At 46.1% G+C, this 20,941-nt stretch overlaps 1 protein-coding gene across 2 annotated transcripts in view; it reads right to left on the bottom strand.

Moving 5' to 3' along the window:
- Positions 1 to 20,730, bottom strand: part of LOC131282417 (longitudinals lacking protein-like) — a 67,166-nt gene extending 46,436 nt beyond the window's left edge. For both annotated transcript variants that reach the window (XM_058311878.1, XM_058311895.1), the window contains exon 1: positions 20,612 to 20,730. The gene's annotated coding sequence lies outside the window, so the exon portion shown is untranslated. The remainder of the gene's footprint in view (positions 1 to 20,611) is intronic.
- Between the last annotated feature and the right edge of the window lie 211 nt (positions 20,731 to 20,941).

The raw sequence follows: 20,941 nt of genomic DNA, 5'->3' as shown, positions 1-20,941 counted from the left end.
CAGGCGCGCTTGCTGCTGCTGATCCTGCGTTTAACACCACAAAACGGCAAGCTCGCAAGCAAAAGCACCACCGCGGGGACAGGTCCATTTCATTTGCAAAAGGAAAGGAATGCATAAAAAATTAACCCTTCCTCCAACGCTGCCTGTGTGTGTGTGCACCGTTTTCTTTGCAACAACTTCTTAGCCCATTAGTGGAGGAGTGGTGGCGCGGCGGAACCGGTGCCTTGTGCTGGAGGATTACTTTTTTTATGCTTCCTGTCTCAGGTGTCGACGAGATGGCGGGGAGGGGCAAGAGAGGCCATACTATTTTAGCAAGACATCCGCCAAGAAGCCTGAGGGTGAGAGCAGCGAGTGAGTGGCAGGGGGCGCAGGTAGCGGGGAGCGACTTGAAAATTAAAAGAGAAAACAAGGTACAACATTCGGTGAAACCTCACAATAAAAACACGCACACAGCCGCAGATGTGGCGCGAAGGCGAAAATAAAAACCACAAAAAAAAATGATTCACACAATTTTGCCAATGGATTCACGTTGGAATGTCACTTTGATCACTTTGGAGGGATAGAAACCTTTCCTTTTTGGCGGTGTGGCAACATTCGGGGGCAACGGTTACCGTCGATCTTAAGGATAGTGCAACGAACTAGACCTTAACCCTTGCCAACAAGATGCCTGATACCATACTATGGAGCTTTTGAAGTTCTAATTAACTTGACAACCCTTTGATTTTGGAGAAGGACATCATAAGAAACCTATTGAAGGTTACGAACCTACAGTGCCTATTATTTAGCATCTTGAGTATGGCTAAATTTATAAGATTACTCAATATTTTACATAACACAACAAACGCAATTATGCAAAACAAACAAACAAAGTATGGTTACAGATGTAAAAAAAAATTTAAAAGTAACGAAAGGCGATCGAAATGAGCTATTGTAATATTAAGAACTTCTTTTGCATGACGCAACACATTGCCTGCATGTCATTTTCCGAGCTTTTCAAATGATTAAATGAACCATACCACAAAAAAGCTATAAAACCGATAATGTATGCAATTCCTCGATCGTAAGGAACACAGTTGCGTACTGTTTCTTCACAAAGTAAGAAAAATGAAACACAAATGCCCGTAAGATACACAGATTAGTAACATTGCGATCTGCCGTTGTTACAAGACAAGACTTGAGGCAAATGAAAGCAAAGGGAGGCAAGCAATGAGCGCGTCTGATGCATTAGTCATCCTGGCAACGGAGGGAGTTTTCGAATTCACTCCATTTCCGGCCTCGAATAGCTACAGGTTTCCGCGGTGTTTCTTGGAAAATCCCACCGTCAGTATATGGTGTTGCGGTTTCAGGAAACGCGAGATCATCGGAAAAAAGGCTCGGCGAAGGCGTCGTCATTTCGCATTTAAATAACCGCTCCAGAGACCGGTATATGATCATTGGTATATGAAGGTTAGCAAATGCTTCGCAGAATCCGCTCGAAGTGAAGAAAAATGCTAATGAAAACGATTGCCTCCCCTTCCCTCCCCTCGCTTCCCACACCGCACACGGTTGGGGGAAAGGCCGTGATTTAACGGTCAGAAGTCAACGTTTCGCGAGTTCAGGCAACAGATCCTCTCCCTTCGCGGTTACAATGACCTCCAAAAATCCAGACAAGGATCTCGTCGCTGGCTTGGTTTGGGTGCCCTATGCGCAATCGCAACTTCTCGAACCCTCGTCCGTCATACCACAAACCCGCCGTGGCGTTTTCCTTCGTGAAGGCGTTGGTGAGAGATCGATCCCCTCAAGCAAACGCTATACTTCCGATGGACGCGTCCCGGGGGGGCAGGATGACGCATCGCGCGTGAGGTAAGGAAAACGAAAGGGCAAGATGAGGGAGGAGAAGGGGGCAGCACAGTGCAAGAAAGTCGTAGAACATCGTCATCGTCATCGTCTCACCGTCATCTCTCAGTGCGAAGGTAGGTGCATTTATTTTTCCGACAAACGCGCATGAGCCGTTCGATCCGTCGTTTTGCAGCAGCCTCTCGGTGTGTGCGTGTGTGTGTGCGTGTTGTAGATCCTCTCTCCCTTTTGCCATTTACAACCACAAACACCATTAGGGTCCAGCAGCATAGCCGGGCAGGGTAGCCGCGAGGAGGGAAAGCTCAAGCCCAAAACGAAGAGAAAAGGGGGAAAGGTTGAACACTTTCCGGTTTTCCTTTTGCACCACCAAACCCACGGGCTGTTGTTGGCTGTGTGTTGTGTGTGTTGCATTGCAACTGGGGGAAAATATACTCTCCCTCGTTCGTCGACATCGTCTTCGCCTTCGTCGTCGTCGTCCTTTTTCCACCCCCCGTCGGGGAAGGGGTGATATATTTTATCCTGCGATGTGATCGCGCAAAACCCCGAAAGCAAAAGCCGGGAAAAGCTGTTGCCATGTTGGGAAATGATTTTTCCAAACGTTCCCGTTGCTTCTGTGAGGTCCTATTTGAAAAGGTAGAAGCAACATTTCTATAAAAACAGCACGATCTCTGTTGATTTCCGTAGCTTTTTCGATCTGGGACATGCGCTAGTGGTGGGTTTTCTTTTTTCCAGTGCCAGGAAAAAGGGTGTCCTATTACACACTACCTGCGTTGGGAACCAAGCCGCCACAAGCACATCGAAGGCCGTATACTAACACTTGGAAACACGCTCCAATCATCGCCATTATCTTCATCATCATCATCAGCATCGGCGTCCATAGTAATCATCCCCTAAGCGTTCGTTTGCAATCATTCCTAGATCCACCCCACAACCACACACACAAACAATTGTTGTGGCGTCGTTAGTAGCGCTAGTAGTGTTGGTGGTTCAGTACCGATCTCCCCCTTGTGATATTTTCGCTCGCAACAACCAAACACACACACACACACAACACAACAATGTTGGTGTTAGTCCTTGTTGTTTGTTGCGAGGGGACGCCAAGAACACGGACTGAAGGGACCGACCGACACATACAGCGGCTCTCTTTGGGAGCTTGCCACCCCGTGTGTTTTGAGCCGACACGATCCTTCGATGACGGTGACGTTCGTCCGCACCAACACAACAACCGATCCGAGCGATGCTCCTTTTTCCCGAGGTACGCGCGCTTGGGTACAAAACAAAATGGTTGGAGGCCCTTCCAAGTTGGTCGGGGACAACCAATGGACACTGAAACACAAGGACAAGACAAGGGAGACAAGGATAATGGCGCAGTAAGGATAGCGGTGGTGTGTGTGTGTGCGGGTTCATGTTTCGTCCGTCTTGTCGCATGGATGCAGGAGGTACAGTACCGACCAAAAACGGGGAAAAGCAACTGCAGCGTACTCCATCCATTGTGCCCCAAAACAAAACGGGAACCAACGGAAGGAAGCGCAACTGGAGGAAAACCACACACAAACAAAAACAATGCACCGGAGGAGCATAAGGTAAGCGCGGTGCGGGTTCGTGTGACGTTGAACATCTGCTGCCTGTGTCTGTTTGTTTGTTTTTTTTTTGTGGGGAAAACAAAAGGGATCCTTCTGAAGGGGATAAAATGCTCTTTCCGAACGCCATCGGAAAGGATCCAAGCAAGCGATCGAACAACTGGTGCGTTTTCCGAGCGTATCCAAACTGTCACACGGTATAAAAAAGCGTGGTAAAAACACATGGATACCACATATAATAAGCCATTCAATGTGCTTCACAAAGCGACGATCGATCAGAATTCGGTTCACATAAGCATCTGTAAGAGTGAAAAATGAAAATGTCCTCAAACAAGAAAACTTCCATTACATTTGTCTCCTAGTCCTTACATCGTAGAGGATTCATGTAATGTACAAAGAATTTATTTTAAACACGTTATTTATACAGCAAGAAACGTCCAATGTTGGTTTGTCGTCTCTTTTTGGATCCAAAACACTTTCTATAAAGGATAAGGAGTCGTTCAGAATTACAGAATATTTACAAATCGTATCATTTTTAAATGAACATTTCAAATGTTTGCAACCCGAAAAAGGGGAAAGATTGAATAAATTATCATAATCCTTTTTACGGTGAAAAATAATCGGAAGCTTCCCCAACTTCCCACCGTGGGTTGATGCTTTTCCACTATTTCAATAGAAAGCTGTATTTTTCTTCAATTTTCTTTTTAAAATAAAATTATTCATGATCGGATCATTTCTGTTGTTCGGCTGACACAGTGAAATGAATCAACAGCATGATGATAAAATTATAGTGAGTGAAAAGATAACCAGCGAATTAGATTAAATATTGGGAAAAAATTTTCGTCACTGGTAACCTATTTAAAAAAAAATCTCATCTTCGAAGAGGCTTTTACAAAACAAAGAGCATTAAAAATAACATTAAAAAAGGCATCCACAATTTCCATTTTCGTCGCTCCCGCACCTTTCTGCATCCTGTTGTTTTCGAGCACATCACTATTCTTGGAAAGCGCCACATTCTTGGCGGCGATCGCACCAAGGAAAAGCTCAAAAGGAAAAGAAAAAAAATCATATCTCTTGGAGAAAGAGAATGAGCCAGACCTGGGGGCAAAGAAACAAACAAACCGAGCCAGCCAAAACTTGTTGCCCGGACTACTGCTCGCACCTATCTTTCACCATTCCTTTTCAATCTACCTTCAACCTCCGACGTCTGCAAGTCGTTTGCTGTTTTCCTTGGGCTTCGGAAAAGACGCCAGAAACAAAAACTCATCTTCGCACCAAAACAAAAGAAAAAGCATACGGAGTGCGGGAGTCTCCCTTGTGTTTTTTTTTAGTTGAAACCCCCGAAGCAGAGCATAGCTTTCTCCCTCTTCCTTCGTCCTTCCCTTTAGCCTCGGGTTTCGGGTACACCCTTGCCCATGTTTTGCCCTCCGTACGGCAAATAGTAATCTCTCGTTTCGAAGTTTTTGCGCCTCTCGTTACCCCAAAGGGCAATAATGAGTTATTTCGCTGCGGGGCAAGGATATGTTCCAACAGCACAGAAAAAACACTGTTAACTGCAACCGAATGCTACAGCGCACCAACACACACATTCGCTTAGAGCATAAAGCCACCCCACAAAAGATTACCCGCGTCCGACTTGCAGTTAGCGCATCCGTCGGCGATAATATCCCGCTTTTCGGGTCCGTTTTCCCGTCGCACGACGGCTACAACTACATAGACCCCGCGACCAATAAAGGAAGAAGCCACGACCTACGATAGAAGGAAACCCACGGACATCATGTCCCGCTAGGGAGGGAAGAGGATCGTCGTCTCGTCCGAAAAGGGTGTCGTATCCAAAATCACGTACCGAATCAGATCCACAAGGGACTGACGGTGGCGACGGCAGGCGGATAGAGCGAGAAAGCTCCCGCCACGCGGGGTGTAAGGTAGTAGGCGAGACGTTCGTGGAAAATATCCAACGTTGTTGTTCCGCTGAAACCGCTCGCTACCCCTCGGGAGATCGGATTCACGACACACGTCCAGTCCTCCACCACCACCACCACCACCACCACCACCACCACCACCACCACCACCACCACCACCACTACACCCCTGCCGTTCGGCTCAGGATCATTCCCTGTCGACAATAACGAGGGAAAAAAGGGACTGGATCACCGCCGCCCGTCGCTTGCTGTCGGTGGTTTCACAGTTTTCCAACCATCCCCGGTGGAAACGCTCTAAACGGAATAAACACCCCAAATAAAAGCACCCCCTGATTTCGGGAAACCAAAGCATCGCAGCATCGTGTATCCTGTTCTGCAGTTGCAATGCAAGCAGCATAAAAGAGACACGAAAGAGAGAACACCAACGGAGGAAAGCGGGGACAAGAACAGTGAAGAAGGAAACAACATGCAAAAAAAAAGGGCCAAAGGGAACACAGGCAAAGGATCAGCGCACATTTCCTCCCCGATTCTTTTTTTTTCCTACGAGTGTCCTCGAGGTCCCGGGACGCCCCTCAACACACACACACGCACACTTTCGTTACAGAAACACAAGGGCCCCTCTCTCTCGCCTATCCTCATCCCTTTTTTGGCGTCGGTTGGGATTGGATCTGGCATTTTTTTGGGAATTTTCCATTCGTCCTTCGTCCCTTCGGTGCGTGTGCTCCGTGTCCCAACCCGCGATAATACCCCACCATATCCACACGCGCACACACACAGATACACTGGCTTGTACACCCATTATCCCTGGAAAAAGAAATCCCTGCAGCGATCCCTTCTGTTACTGTTCCTGTGTGGATCGACGGCGTCAAACGCTTTTCCTGCTTGTCTCGTCCTTTCGTTCGATCCACATCGGTAGTTTGTTGCCCTAGGCATGTGTGTGCGTGCCCCCTGGGTGTCCCTTTTCCACAGATTCCTTTTTTTAATAAATTGTTCACGGAAAGCGAATACAGGCAAGTGGAATTTTACCTCATTTAAAGAGCTTGTAATGGACGGGAAATTTGTACAAAAGCTGCTTGATATATTCGTTTATTGCATTCAACATCAACTTATATGAAAATGAATTGGTACAATCAAATGACCTAAAAGATCACACTTTCGCAAGATAAAGAATATTCAAAGAACAACGATCGTTTCCTAATCTTTATGGTTAGAAATAATCATATCCCAAAAATATACTTTAACCGTCACAAATGATCGAAAAAGGATAGTAGAAAATCAACTTTTGTTAATGAAAATGACTTTAGGTAAAGCTGAAGAGAGCTTATGGTATATTGAAAATTAAGTTGATTTTATCCTTTTAGGTTTATTATGGAACCGAATAAGTATGTCCTTTTTCGCTTGATTTTTTTTCCTTTTCCATTCGATCCTGCACCACAATCAGTGTATCGTAGGGAATATTTTCTCCTGCTGCGTTACTGCTCCATCCCTCGGAAGAGCTGGAGATCCTGTGCCCTTTCCTGTTTGAGAATTTGTGTGTTGGTGGTATCCGTTTTCCTTCCCTGCCTTACTCGATCCTTCGCCTTCTATAATTCCACAGGGGATGTTGGTTAGACCGTTTGTTCTATCTCCAAACAACGGAGGAAACGATCCCTTCCCGTTTGCAACAGGACATAACCACTGGAAGAACAATGCGCCGACATGTGTTGTGAATGTGTGTGTGCGCGGAAAAAGGGCCCATATGCGCCGGCAAATCGGGACAGATGGTTGCCTTTTCCATTGGCGGCTCACAAGGGTATCCCTTTGCATTTTCCAATCATTGCGGCTCGCCTGCGCGAGGGGCGACCGGGCTAGCGGTGCGTTGGGTCGGGTCAGGGCATAATAACAACAACAGGCACCAAAATGAAAGCAACTCCAGCGTTCCATCTAGCCTGCCAGCTGGCGCTGCCCTTCACCGCTCCTTTGGACCACTTTTTTTCTTGCTTAATTCGCTCCCGAAAACTTTTCAAACGGACACGCTCTTGCCGAAGGGGAACTTATTTGGGGCGGATATTATTGCCGGGGTTACCTCTTTCGAAGGGTCTGTGTGTGTGCTGTGCCCATTGAGGACGAGGAGGAAACAACGTGATATTTTCTCTGCTCAAGGAACTTAGAAAAAAATTCAACTTCCTTTGCGCAATACAACAATGAAGGCGCACTCTTTATACCGCGATCACTACCACCAATTAAAAAACTTAATCTTATCACAGCGTTGATTTAAAATTTAAATACACAATAGAAAATTATACATCGAATAAAATTAACAAGTACAGAAAACAGCACGTTTCTAACCTAAATAAACAAGCTGATTTAAATAAACAAAGACAACATGTAACGGGGAAAAATGCGGAACATTACCTCAAAGAGTGACATAGGAGCTGTCTGGAAATACTAAACCTTGTCTGGGCTCATGCTTTATAAGAGTTAGGATTAATATGAAATAATCAGGCACTTAATTTTGCAATGGGAAAAACCCAATGCGCTCCGAATTTTCAAACTTTCCCATTTAGCTATAGTACAAAATTACTTCGGCTGATGGAACAAATAATGAAAAAATCGTAAGGTTTGAGAAAAAATTAAGAAACACCGAAACATTTGATGGAAAAGAACACCTCATTAAAAAAAAAACAAAAAGAAAAATCCTGCCGACTTCTACCCTCCAAAACAAACCTAGAGGTCGGAAGAGAGGCGGTGTAAAATTCGCACAAAGAAAAATTCTTGTGTTTGATCCAAAGCCAGCACACAGATGTAAGGAGGAAAGAGCAAAAAAAAAAGTGCAGCTCACAAAACCGGGCACAAAAATCCCCATCTCGTTTATGGAAAACAGGCCACAACGAGGGGATGGCGGGGGTTGGTGGAGGAGACGGTTGAGGGTGCGAAAGGAGAGTTCGAGTGGCTCAGAACAGGAACAACCCTTAGCGAAGTCGGCGCACTAACACACACACTCACCCGGACCCACCCCGCAACACGGCAGGGGTCGAAAAATGGCGCGTGCATCATACGCACCCCTTCAATCCGCTTCTTTCTTCTGTGCAACAACCCCTGCACAGTATGTGCACACACCAACACACACATCCAATGCGAGTGTGTTATTTTCCGCTAAAAATTATTTAACGCTCAGCATTGCACCCGCTTTACCCTCTTTTCTGCAGCCCCAAAATGCATCTAACCCCCCCGGCGCTTCCACCTTTGGCGCATGCCTCCCGATGGTCACCCGCTTTCCTTGCGGGAGGGAGGTTGTTCGCAAAGGCGTGTGTGTGTGTATGCTATGACTTGGCGCGCGGTTAATTCGCCACGGGGCCGCCGAGAGATCGCAAGCAAGCAAATGGCTGCTGCTGCGCTTCCATTCTGGCCACAACAACAACACAACAAAACGCGCTCTCGGTGGTGCACCGTCATGCATGGGTAGCAAACGGTGAGGCGGAGGATGGTGTAGTGAATTTATTAAAAAAAAAACACACTCAACCGCCAGTCACGAACCAAGTCAAACGGCAAAGTCAGGGCAGGTTTTTATGTATTTCTTGGATCCGTTTGGACGTGGAGATGGATGTGTGGTTTTTCCTTCAAAGTTTCCACGTCTTCGCCGAGTGTGATCCGGTCCTGTCACGCCGCCACCCCTCGTCCCGGCGGAAGATCGAGAACGTTTTTTTGCGTCAATTCGAATATTGCAACCCGATCGCGTCAAACTAATGTCGGGGAGGTTCGCTGGCTAAAGTTCTATATGAGTGAGGTTGCCTGCCTGTGTGAGTGTATGTATGTGCGTTAAGACCAGTTTTGCATACCAAGTGGAAAAGAGGGGGTGACCGGCAAAGGGCGACGCGTGAGGCAAATCCATAAAAAACCCACCCAACCTTAACGTCGATTGAACAAACAGGCTTACAACAAACAACCACTCACACACACACACACACACACACACACATGTCCATGCCAGAATCCATCAAATCCCAAAAGCCCAACTGCAGGGGTTGCATACACCTCCCTTCCCATCCATCTCCCACCCCCTCCCTACACTCAGCAGATTTTTTTTATGTGAGTTTCGTGTGCACACGTTTGGTCCTCGTGGCTGATTAACAAAACATAACGCGCTAATGCTCGCGAAGGTCACATGTAGCCTCCTCCTCTCCGAAAGCACAATGCTACCTTCGAGACCCCGCCGCGTGTAGCCTTAAGCCGCGGGCCAAAGTCATCATCTACTAATAAAACATCACGAGCATGGACTTTCGGACTCGTTTCCTTAACAAAAAAAAATGGCACGAACCAGTGATGACGATGACATTCGTCGCTCAAAAGCAACATAGACGACCGGTCAACATAGTTCCCCCGTTCAATTAGCCAGCCCCCCGCAAATAAAAATGCTTCTAAAGCCTCCGTCGCGTGTTGAGAAGGTCTTTCCTTCAAACTCGACCACCTCGCACTCCCTGACAATGATGATAAATGTTGGCCACTAGTGTAAAAAGTAAGACACACACACACACACACACACACACACAGCACACTAGTACACCATAATTTGCCGAACACCTCGGGTGGTGGAGGTAGTTTGCGTACGCATGCTGCTGCTGCTGCTACTGCACTAATGGCAAGGTAAAGCATATTTTCCTCCCTCCCCCCCTTCCACCCATTTTGATGTTGGCCTTCACACACAGTGGGGAAGCTAATCATTTTCATACTGCCTTACTAACCTTCACCCGCCATCAATATTGGTTTGAAAGAAGTGTATATCTGGTATGCTGGCCCTGTTTACAGTAGAACTAGTCTTCGAGCAAACGAGTTCTAACGAGCACATGGGAGAGAATAACTCTGCAAGGGCAGTGTTTCTAACAAATTTATTAGGAACGTGTAGGGGAAAATATGTTGCACTGCAAATCCACATTTTATAGCCCCTGTGATGGGCGATTAGTTTGAAAAGCAAAAACTGGTTGTTTTTGCCAAAAACATGTTTGCTTTGGACACACGAGTCAAAAGAATCATAAGTAAATTGAACATGTTTCTACTGTGTTTCTTTTATGCCTAAAAAAAGAATCTGAAGTAACTATTATTTGCCCAAAATCACTCATTTCCATTTCTTCTAGAACCTCTACCCTGTATGTTTAATCAAAGCACATAAATGTTGCAATCAGGTTTACAATTGATACACTTTCATTGCTATAATTGAAAGAGATTTTTCGAATGAAAATATTAGCTAAAAGCGAGTGCGTGACATTTTGTAAGTAAACAATTTAATTCTTCACAATGTCAAAAAAGATAAGGAGAATTTATTACATGTGAAAAAATAGCATACAGCTGTTATAGGTGTAAAGGATTGCAATAAGAGATATTTTTATTAAGATTGTAAATTATGAACAAAAACAAAAAGCTTGGATACAATGAAATAAAAAGGAGGTAGAAAGCAAACTAAATTTCGTTTCGTTTCATTCCATGCTGTTTTAAAGACAAATAAAAAAAACCAATATACTCCTAAGCATAACTCCAAAGAAAAAAGTGATTTAAATATCTTCGATGCCAATCACATTCCACCATTTGGTAAAAATGTAGCTTAAAGGCACGACGACAACCATCACGGGTACAAAAAAAAACCCATCAAGATCAAGTACAACCTTTTCATGGCCTCGTAAAAAAATTGGACGAAACCACCACCACATGGAGCGATGAGGAGGGCGCCCTTCTACATTAAACGAACTGCAAAACGCAAGTTTAAAAAATATCTCCTCCCCTCCCGCGATGTCGATGTGGAGGGGCACCGTTTTCGCGTTGGCCTGGAGACAGACTTGGTAGCATACTTAGATTAATCGATATAAGTTAGAGAAGCAGACAAAAAATGTGGAAAAATGAAAACTGGTTGAAATGTGGTCTAAACAAAGCCACACGACGGAGACATGACGAACGACGACGAGTTAAGAAACCGAGTGAGAGGGAGATGGACTGATCGTCACGGGATGCTGTGGGTACGGTGGTTGAGGTAGGAGATGGGAAAAGCCCCCCTCCCAGCTCCCTTTCCACCACCTCCGCTAGGCCCTAGACGGGTCGAGAGTGGGGAGGTACATGTAAAATAATCATAAATATAACATGCAAACAACAACTACACATTTCAAGGTCAACCTCCTTCATCTCGGCGGCTGTGTTCGTGTGCCGATGTGTGCGTGCCCCAACCATGTGGAAGACAAGGTGATGTTGTGCGACACAACCAACTCCACGAGCTGCCTATTCCGCAAACCCCTGACAGCCCACCTTCCCCCGCCCACATAGTTTAACCCTTGACGAGCTGCGACTTGTCATGTCATACTACTAAGCGCAGCTGCGCTCCCCAATACTAAACATTATTGCCTTCGAAATTAGACCCCGTGTGGAATGTAACATACATTTCGGGGGGATGGAAGGAAACCGGAGACACGTCAGAGGTTCGGTGGGCTTTCTTGATTGTACACTTTTGAGCGATTAGAGGTGCAAGTTCGGGGAAGGAAAGAAGAAAATCTGCTCGCAATTGAGTGTGGTGTGGAACGGTATCGCACACGACCAGCGGCCCATCCCCCCATCATACGTGTGAGTGGTGCTAGGCAATAGTGGAAGAAAACGATGTTGCGCGAGCCCGTACACCACACAAAATCACCTAGCGCAATGTCATCTCTAGACGGAAGGTACATATACACAGGGAAAAATAAGAAGAAAAAACAGGCTGAAACGCCACTGGGAAAACACACAACACGCCACCAGCGGCCGTCGCCGTTGGTCAAGTATGCATTTTGCACCAGCGTCACTCAAGTATGACAAATACGCCGTCGAACACGGGGCGACAACAAACGGTGCAACGGTGTGTTGGACGACGCCGTCGATGTTAAGGTTAATGTTGCACGAACGTCGGCTGCAATGGAAATTCTAACGCAAACAGGTACTCGATGCGGTTTTTTCAAGCAGGAAAGACCCTGAATTTGCTGCCTACGAAAACAACGGCCGTGCGTCGAGCTTGGACTCGGCCCAACTACCTACCAATGTTAACCCTTCGATGTGAAGGTACATTTTAATGCCATTTAGTTTCAACCTGATAACAGTACAAGAAGAAAATTTTAAGAGAATCAGGTTTTTTTACTTGATTTCAAGAACGTTTGCGTTTCTCAACATTCTTGATGGGGCATAAAGATTGAATTTGTTTTTCTAGCAGATCAGGAACGTCGACAGAACCTGAGATAAGTATCTGAACACAAAGACATTGTGAAACTTTCCTACTGCTTTCGAGAGAATCGAGTCCAAATAACCAACAGCTAGTCCTAAACGGAGGACGGGGCATGCGATTGGACCATAATACAAGACACGTTTGGCCAACATCTGAACATTTTCTAATCCTTCAACACGTTGACTGCCAAGCGTTTTTAGCACACTTCTTTAGTACAATCGTTTTTGATAAAATTTATCTATGATATTAAAAAAACCAAAGATTTTCTAAAGCTAACCAACGACTTAGCTTCCCAAAGAATTAGCTTTTAATATTGCTACAGTTTTTATGTTGCATTTTCATTAATTTATTGGTCAAACACTTTTTAGAACTAATGACAGCTGGCTATCAAAAATACGTCAACGTGTTAATCGTCCACATGATTTGAACTGGTCACCAGACAATGCACACAAACTCAAGAATCGGTCTTATCAACGAACAGGATAGAGATTTTAACTAATATCCTAATTGACTTAGGGCTTTGACAAGCCTTCACCGTCTCGATGAAAACTGAAAATAAAAATAAATCCCAACATCAAATTGAAGTCTGCAAATGTCACTTTCCAGAACAAAATCAACAAAAGTTGATTTAAATCATGCTGCTCCGTGTCCAGTTGATATTCCATCGGCCAAATATTCACCAAACATTTGTAGAGAAGATGTCAAAAACAGGCAATTTTCCTAAATCGTGTTCGAAATCGAGTATACTTTAAATATTTTTTTGGATGGAAAATTATCATACAAACTCTCCAACGGTTAAGAAAAGCCCTGACCGACAAATTTCGAATGGCATAAATAACGACCACCGCATGTCCATGACGGTCATTTGGAGAGGCTCCATCGATACGTTCCTCCTTTTATGCTGCCCATAATAATGCGCCTAACGAACATATAGACCATATATAAAACCCATCAAACCCCATCAAACCAGGCATCCTAAACGCGACGTGACATTCAGCGGAGTGGAAGAGTTAATTTGCTAAGGTTGGCGACTTTGTTTTCTTGCGCGAAAAATAATTACACACACCCGTTCGCACAAACCCATTAGCGATTGAGAGAGAGGGAGAGAGAGATAGAGAGAGCGACGTGGAAGGGTGGATTTTATGCGAACATAATAACGTGACGAAAGGCCAGGCCACGACTTGCCCTCAGGGGGAAACCTTTCCGTTTGGAGTTGGCAAAAGCGGTTCGCGCTAGAGCTAGCTTACTCATATGTGTATATGACTTTTTTAAATGAGAAAATTAAGCAAACACATTTTCCACATTCTTGTCCACTACCAACACGATAGTCGTTTCCAGGGCGCGTGGGGCGGCCATGTTTAGTGCTTGCTAATTCCTTCCTTCTCAATGCTAACCCGCCACCTCATGTATGCTAATAGTTTATGCAAATATACGACACACTGCCATCTTCAGCCACTTTCCTTCTTGACTCGGCATTTGGGAATGGCAAGAAAAAACCCAAACATTCCCGCAGGTACTTTAAGGGTTTGGGAAAAAACCCCATTTCTTCTTGGTGGAGGAATGGAACACGTACGAAGGTTCTGGATGAAACCCTAGAATGATTTTTTGCATAAAAAGCAGGTACGGAAAGCGGAGAGCTTAATTTAAGTGATTTGAATTTTAAAAAATAACGCGTACGTTTACTGAATGATTTACTGGAATAAAGAAACATGTTTGATTACATAAAACGACATAATTTGAGATAAAGTTATATCAAAGAAAATAAGAAATAAAGTCGCAGTGGTGTTCAAATCGAAGCACTATCCATTATGTTGTAAAAGATGGCTATGCTCTCTAAGCAGCATAAATGTTTCTGATTCAATAATGGTGAAGGCGGACGTGGAAGCACTCACACTTTCAGTGGGATTTTCCATTTTCATCATCCTATTCAAGAACGACCATAATTGAAAACGTGGGTTTTACCCACCACCCTTGAACACTCCCGAACGATCGGCCCCAAGCCTTCACCAGCCCCCCGCCGCTCAGAGTACGCAAAGGCAACATAGGAAGCCCCCTAAATAACCTTTGTGCCTTTTCCACCCCACACGTGCCTGTGTGCGCGCGTGTGTGTGTATTTGGTGGAGAGAATATTTTTCAAGAGAGAGAGACCAACAAAAACCACCCCACAGAGTGTGGTTGTTCGTTCCCTCCATGTGTGCGAGAGCGTTTAATTTTTTGTGCTTTCTTTCTTTTCCCGGACATGCGCGCGCATTAGAAAGAAACATGTATGTGCCCGAAAGGAAAACCCAGTCAACCATGAAATGTGCGGCCTACTTAAGTCGGTGCTTTTTTAAGTTTACGACGATGCTCCCCCACCATCGCTGTCTCCTTTCCCGGCCCTTACTGACGATCGGTTTTCCACCAGAAGAAACGCACACACACACACGATCGTTAGAGCGTGCTAGGCATTTGGAAGACGATCTACGCCGGAAGGTGGTGGAATGGGGGAGAGGTTCATACTTTTTAGTCGCTGCCCATACCTAGCACTAACCCCGAACTTTCCTTTCCCCAAATCCCCCCCCATCGCCCACGAGGGAAGGAAAAAAGAAAACATGGTAGTCGACGATCGACGTCAGCGCGAAGGCTCTTCTCACTCTTGCTTCCTCCAAAACCGAACCGCAATTGAGCTTACAGCTAAATGATTCGGTGTGTGGCATTGTAAAAAAGGAGATAAAAAACTACGCAAAGTGATAGAGAGAAAGGGAGAGAGATAACTCGCGGGAGGCACACTAATAAACCGCGAGTTCCAATGCATATATGATGATTATAAGCATACACGCATGAAAACTGTGATGCGGAGGGAGGGATGGGGTGAAGCAAGCGGGAAGGTAGTTGCCGACGCCCCATTCTGCCATTTATGTTCCTTCCTTCCTACCTGCCCGCCCGCCCCCACTAACAGTGTGATCATTCCATCATTCCCTGCTGGTAGGCTTTTAAGCTAACTCACCCTTATCGACACTTGGCGAAACGCAAATTCCATTGCGACATACGCGAGCCGTGATCACGCGGGAGCACAATATATGCTCCCCAACACCACCACCACCACCACCACCACCATTCAAACCCCGTGAGCATAGACCCCCGCGCATGGGAGGTGGTGTGCGTGCTTCGCTTTTTATTGTGCGAGCAAGGTTTCACGTAGGTGGAAAGCCATCAGCAACCCCATCCAAGGCGTCTCCAGCAGCGAGCAAGAAAACACTGGTCTCCGAAGGGCCTCTCTGTGTGTGCTGGGCGGCTTAAGTCCGCGTATGTGTTTCCCGTGGCGGTGCTGTACAGTTCCCCGGGTCGCGCACGGGCCAACAGCACACATATTTTCCTTCCCTTTGGCCGCCGGAGCCATCATCGTCAGCCTCAACACCACCGAATCTCCCCATGTAAAGCGGGTGGTGGTGCCGCACGCCTATGTTTGGTGGGGCGCGTTGAAGAATGTGTGTTGGAACGAAGGGTAGTGTCTCATGAACCTCCAGAGCATATTACGCGCGGTTCCGCGAGGTTCCGTTCGCTCTCGCGCTCCCAAACTGCCACAGGGTCCACACCAAAACACCCTCCTCCTCATCCCTTCCGTGAGGCGGCATAAGTATGCTCCATCCATCGACGATCTGTTGTGTGTGCCGCCGCACAAGGATGACATCATCATCATCATCCATCGCCCAAGCCCAGAAAAGTGAGCGAGTGGGCAGATTAAGATCCCTCTTTCTTAGTCCTCCTCGCATGCCGTCCTGCTCTCCCTCGCACTCCAATACAAGATTTCGCCATTCGCCGATCCATCCATCTAAAAAAAAGGAAAATAAAGCAACGCTCCACTCCTGCGGAGGAATCGCAGATGAAAGTGATTTATCTGACTTCGCCTGGAAGAGAGGCTACCCCTCCCGGCCGTTTTTGCTCGTAAATCGAAAGCCCGTAGAAAACGCCCGAGTGTTGAAAATGTGTGGAAATCCTTCTGGAAGCCACACACCAGCATGAAACTCCCGTGGGATTCAACGATCGAGATGTTTTTCCACTCCCAACTCCCCGACATTGAGAGGTCTGGAAAAAAGAAGTGTTCTAAAAAAAGAACGAACCGATCGAACGTTACCCTTACTGCATTTGGGAACGAAAATGTGGTTCACAACCACAGCCTTTTCCCAAAGCCACAGAACGACCGCTCATATATGCTGGAGGAAATTCTTTTCCCTTTTCAAGCACACGTACTATGTCTGCCCTTTTCTCCTACACTGAGGTATTTTCTTTTCCACCGTGACCACCAGTACAAGCCACACACTCTCTTCTTGTGGTTTTGGTAGTAGATCCTCGTTTGTGTCCCTCTTAGTATCGCCGCTAGAGCGAGAGGGCTGCCCCGCGCGGAAGCCATTTTCATTCTCGCGGTTCTGAAAACTCGCGGGTCGCGGAATCGAACGATCTTCTCCATACATGTAGCGACACAAGCCAGTAGACGACGCACACCAAACACGCGCCCCAGTAGTAGCCACATACAATCAACCCCATCATCGATGGTGGTGCCTACCTGCGATTCCGATTCGGTGCGCGAGTGTTCGAGTGCGTTTCCACACGATATCGCGCCACCGCGACACGGATCTCCATCGTTCCCCCCCCCCGGGTGCCTTCCCGTTGTTCTTCAAGGGCTATGGCGCGCTCGAGCTCCACACACGCTAGCCGCCCTCGAATGGAGTGGTGTGGAGCTGCGTGTGGTTGCGGCGAGCTTAGTGTGTGGTGGGCGCACGAAATAGTAGCGCGGAGTGAAGCGGGAGTGTGCCGTACCACACACAGCCTTCGAATTTGACGTGCAAACGCGGCTCCACGGCGGCGTTCTCGCGCTTTCGGGGAAACGGCGGGGGCACATTTTATGAACCATCATCATCATCATCATCGTGGTCATCACACACCGGCAGAGGCGCGCGCGCTTTCGCGACTGTGTGAGTTCGGTACCATCGTCGCGTGTACGCAGGGGTCGGGTCCGGGAGGAGCATGCGCGCACCGTCGTCGATGGCGATGATGATGTTGAGGGGACACAAACGGACGATTGACGATTTCCGATGACGATAATGCGACCGAACCGAACGTGGAGAGATCCGTGAAGGAGCCACCTCCTCCTCCTCCTTCCTGGGACCAAAACAGGCAAACAGGCAAACAGGGACCCTCCCTTTAGTCGCCGGCTCGAACACAGTGGCTGCTTATCTAAGGAATACATATTTTCTTCCCGATCGTTCGCCGGTGCGGAGGGCTGAAAATGTGTGTGAAAATAGTATCTCCACCCGATAGGTCCACGCGGCCCCATGGACATCACACACTCTTGGGGGCTTTGGGATTTGCAATCCCGAAGGTTGATTTGAGGTGATCCTAAGAGTTGACGTTTTCCCATCGGCTTACTTACTTTCTGAAGTGGCCCGATAACCGCTGAGGGATCTTGGCCTGACGGAACTCCATCCGAAACCGCTCACCAAACTGGTCCTATTCCGTATCCCAGCTTTTCCGGAGGCTTCAGTTACGCCATCTATCCATCACAATTTAGACCTACCACGCCTCCACTGTCCTTGAGGACGGACTAAAACAACATTTTCATGACATGCCCAGCCCAACGAACCCTGGTGAGTCTAATTCACTGTAAGACAGTGAAGTCTCAGCGCAACTCATAGAACTTGTAATTGTTACGGATCCTCTATTTACCGTCCTCACATACGGGGCCAAAAACCCTCCTGAGCATCTTCCGTTAGAAAATGACTAAGAGGGTTTCGTCAGATTTGGACGGAGTTCATGTTCGGAGGCGTATGTGAGCACTGGAACTATACTAGTAAATGTCCGGTTGAGTCCAGGTTCGACTGTCTGTCACAGATGTCGTGAGTGAAAGAGTTCTTTCACCCTTTGACCTTTGACCCAAGTTAGACGAAATTTTAGAAAAAATTCCGTTAACCTACTTATACGTTAGCCGGGCGTAGGCCTTTGGCAATTGTTCATCATTTTAATTTCAGTATCGGAAGTATTCTATAGAAGCCAGCTTATCTCAACACAACAAACATCATCCTTAATGCCTGATGATCCTAGGAGCAATACAATTCCTGCAAATCATCCGAAAGTGTTCGAAAAACTGGGAAACAGTTAAACGTAGAAAACCAGAGAATGATAAAACACTGCAATTACCGCCGGTTAGATCGAAATACTCAGCCGTATATTTGTTTAAAAACTTAATAGACATCTTCATTCCAAAATTTGCCCATTCCCTGATATCAGTTTGTTGTACAAAATTAGTAAATTTGAACCACTCGTAATCGAGCTTTTCCGTTTTGTTCCCTACTTTTTCAAGTCATATCGAAGGTGTCAACAATAGTCAGCTGTTTCAATATTGTTATGTTCTCCTCATTCTAATGCTCAACGCTCGTCTCCATCCGTTCATAGCATGCAACGGACGAGGGTGCAAGAAGAAATTCTATTCTGAGTGATAACAAACAAGGAGATAACAAAACAAAACCAGATTTCAATTTCTCATAGAACTGTTATTGAACAAAAATTCATTTGATCCCGTAAGAAATTTCCACGATTTCCATTCCAATTTTCCTTCATAAAATTATTGACAAGCAGATCATCCTTTTTGCCATTATCGAATATTTAAAACATGTTCTATGCTTAACTCATGATCAACATTATGTTGAGTTTTTTCTACCAGGGAGACGTGCGGGACTTGAGTCCTAGAACATGCTCTTTCCGCTCAACCCGCTGGTCTCGAAAATGGAGTGCAAAAAACTCATCCAAATGTTTTTTTACATCCGTCAATCAGATGGTTCCATAGAACGGTCGCTAGGTCCCAACACAAGCAGATTTTTGTGCCCACATAAATTTGAAGAAAACAGGCACCACCGAAAAAAAACCCCAAGCCAGCTAGTCATCGAGGAAAAAAAGAACGTCATTACATGTCTCTTTCTCTCACTCTTTCTCACTGCTCTCTTGGCGCGAGGAAACAATTTCTCTGACTCGCGCTCATATCCCCCCTCTCGCTCTGTCTCACCGAAAGGACTGCTCTCCTACTCTGCCCGATCGCGACAATCTACTACTCCAATATTACAGCAGCCGCTCGCTGAATGCTGCACGCACACAGTGACACAACAAAAACACACACACGTGCGCGCGTGCCGCAGAAAACCACTTCTACGTCGCCTACGGCGATGTCTGATTTTCCGAAAATGAACAAAGCCAACATAAAACAAAATGGCGGACAGGAGGCACTTATTTTCCAGAACGTTTTCAGCTGCTACTACGCATCGGCATCGGGGGAGACTTCCGGTGTTGGATTGGAAATGCTTCGTAACCATTGCGAAGAAAAGGAAATTGAAGGTAAAATTTTCATTTTCCGCCAACCCATCCCATCGACGGTGCCACAATGAGAATATTATTCCACTGTCTTCCTCCAATGAAACTCTAAAGCTGGCAGCGGAAACCGTCCGTTGGAAAGCGCTTACGTTCGATCAGGTTTTTTCCTCCTCCGTTTAACCTGTGATGGTAGCAGGCATTGATAGGTTAGGTTAGAAGAATCAACACCGAAAATGACCAAGCATAATCGACGGCGATATCCCGCACGGACAGCAGCGGCTGACGGTTGCCAATAGTACACGAAAAAAGGTTCAATAATACGCGAGCCTCCAAAAGAATTTATTGCGTCTCACATAACTTGGACACAAGCGCAAAGCGGTGGTACATTTTAATTTCATCAGCCCGAGAACATCGCTCGCAGGGGGGCAAAGGATGCTTTGCTTTGCACTTATTTTGTGTTTCATTTGCTGTTCATTGAAACTACGCAAATCACGCTTATTGCAACCATTACTACCCGGTGCACAAATCAGACATTTCCGATTCTCCGAAGTCTGTACGGCGTCCATTCTTAAAACCCTTGGTCAACCGGTGTGCGGTTCATTCAATAATTTTTCTCTCACCTAACACCACACACTATATCCAATCAATCGCAACGATCACCTCACTTCCGTTCGACGACGTTCGGCAGAATAGATAAGATAAAAGATAATGAATCACAAAGCACTTACCTTAAATAGCACAGTCTTCATTGAATATCACAAATTTAATACTACACTGCAGAACTGTTACTTTTATCAACTTGTCTCCCCCGTTAACACAATGGCGTCTAGTATGTCCTCCTTCCCAACTTGATCTGCGATTTAGCGACAACAGATCGGTACAAGTGATGGCAGAATCGGGATTCGGGAAGATCCGAAGATTCGATCTCTAGACGGATTCGGAAGATTGAAATCCCATTTGACGGATTCTAAAGATTTGGAACGGATTTTGACGATTTGATTCGAATTGGGAAACCGGATTGTCATTAAAAATATCACTCTCCTTTGAGAATATTCTTT

Source organism: Anopheles ziemanni, chromosome 2 (genome assembly GCF_943734765.1).
Source record: "Anopheles ziemanni chromosome 2, idAnoZiCoDA_A2_x.2, whole genome shotgun sequence".
Classification (NCBI taxonomy): domain Eukaryota; kingdom Metazoa; phylum Arthropoda; class Insecta; order Diptera; family Culicidae; genus Anopheles; species Anopheles ziemanni.
This window is presented reverse-complemented; position numbering and strand designations above follow the sequence as displayed.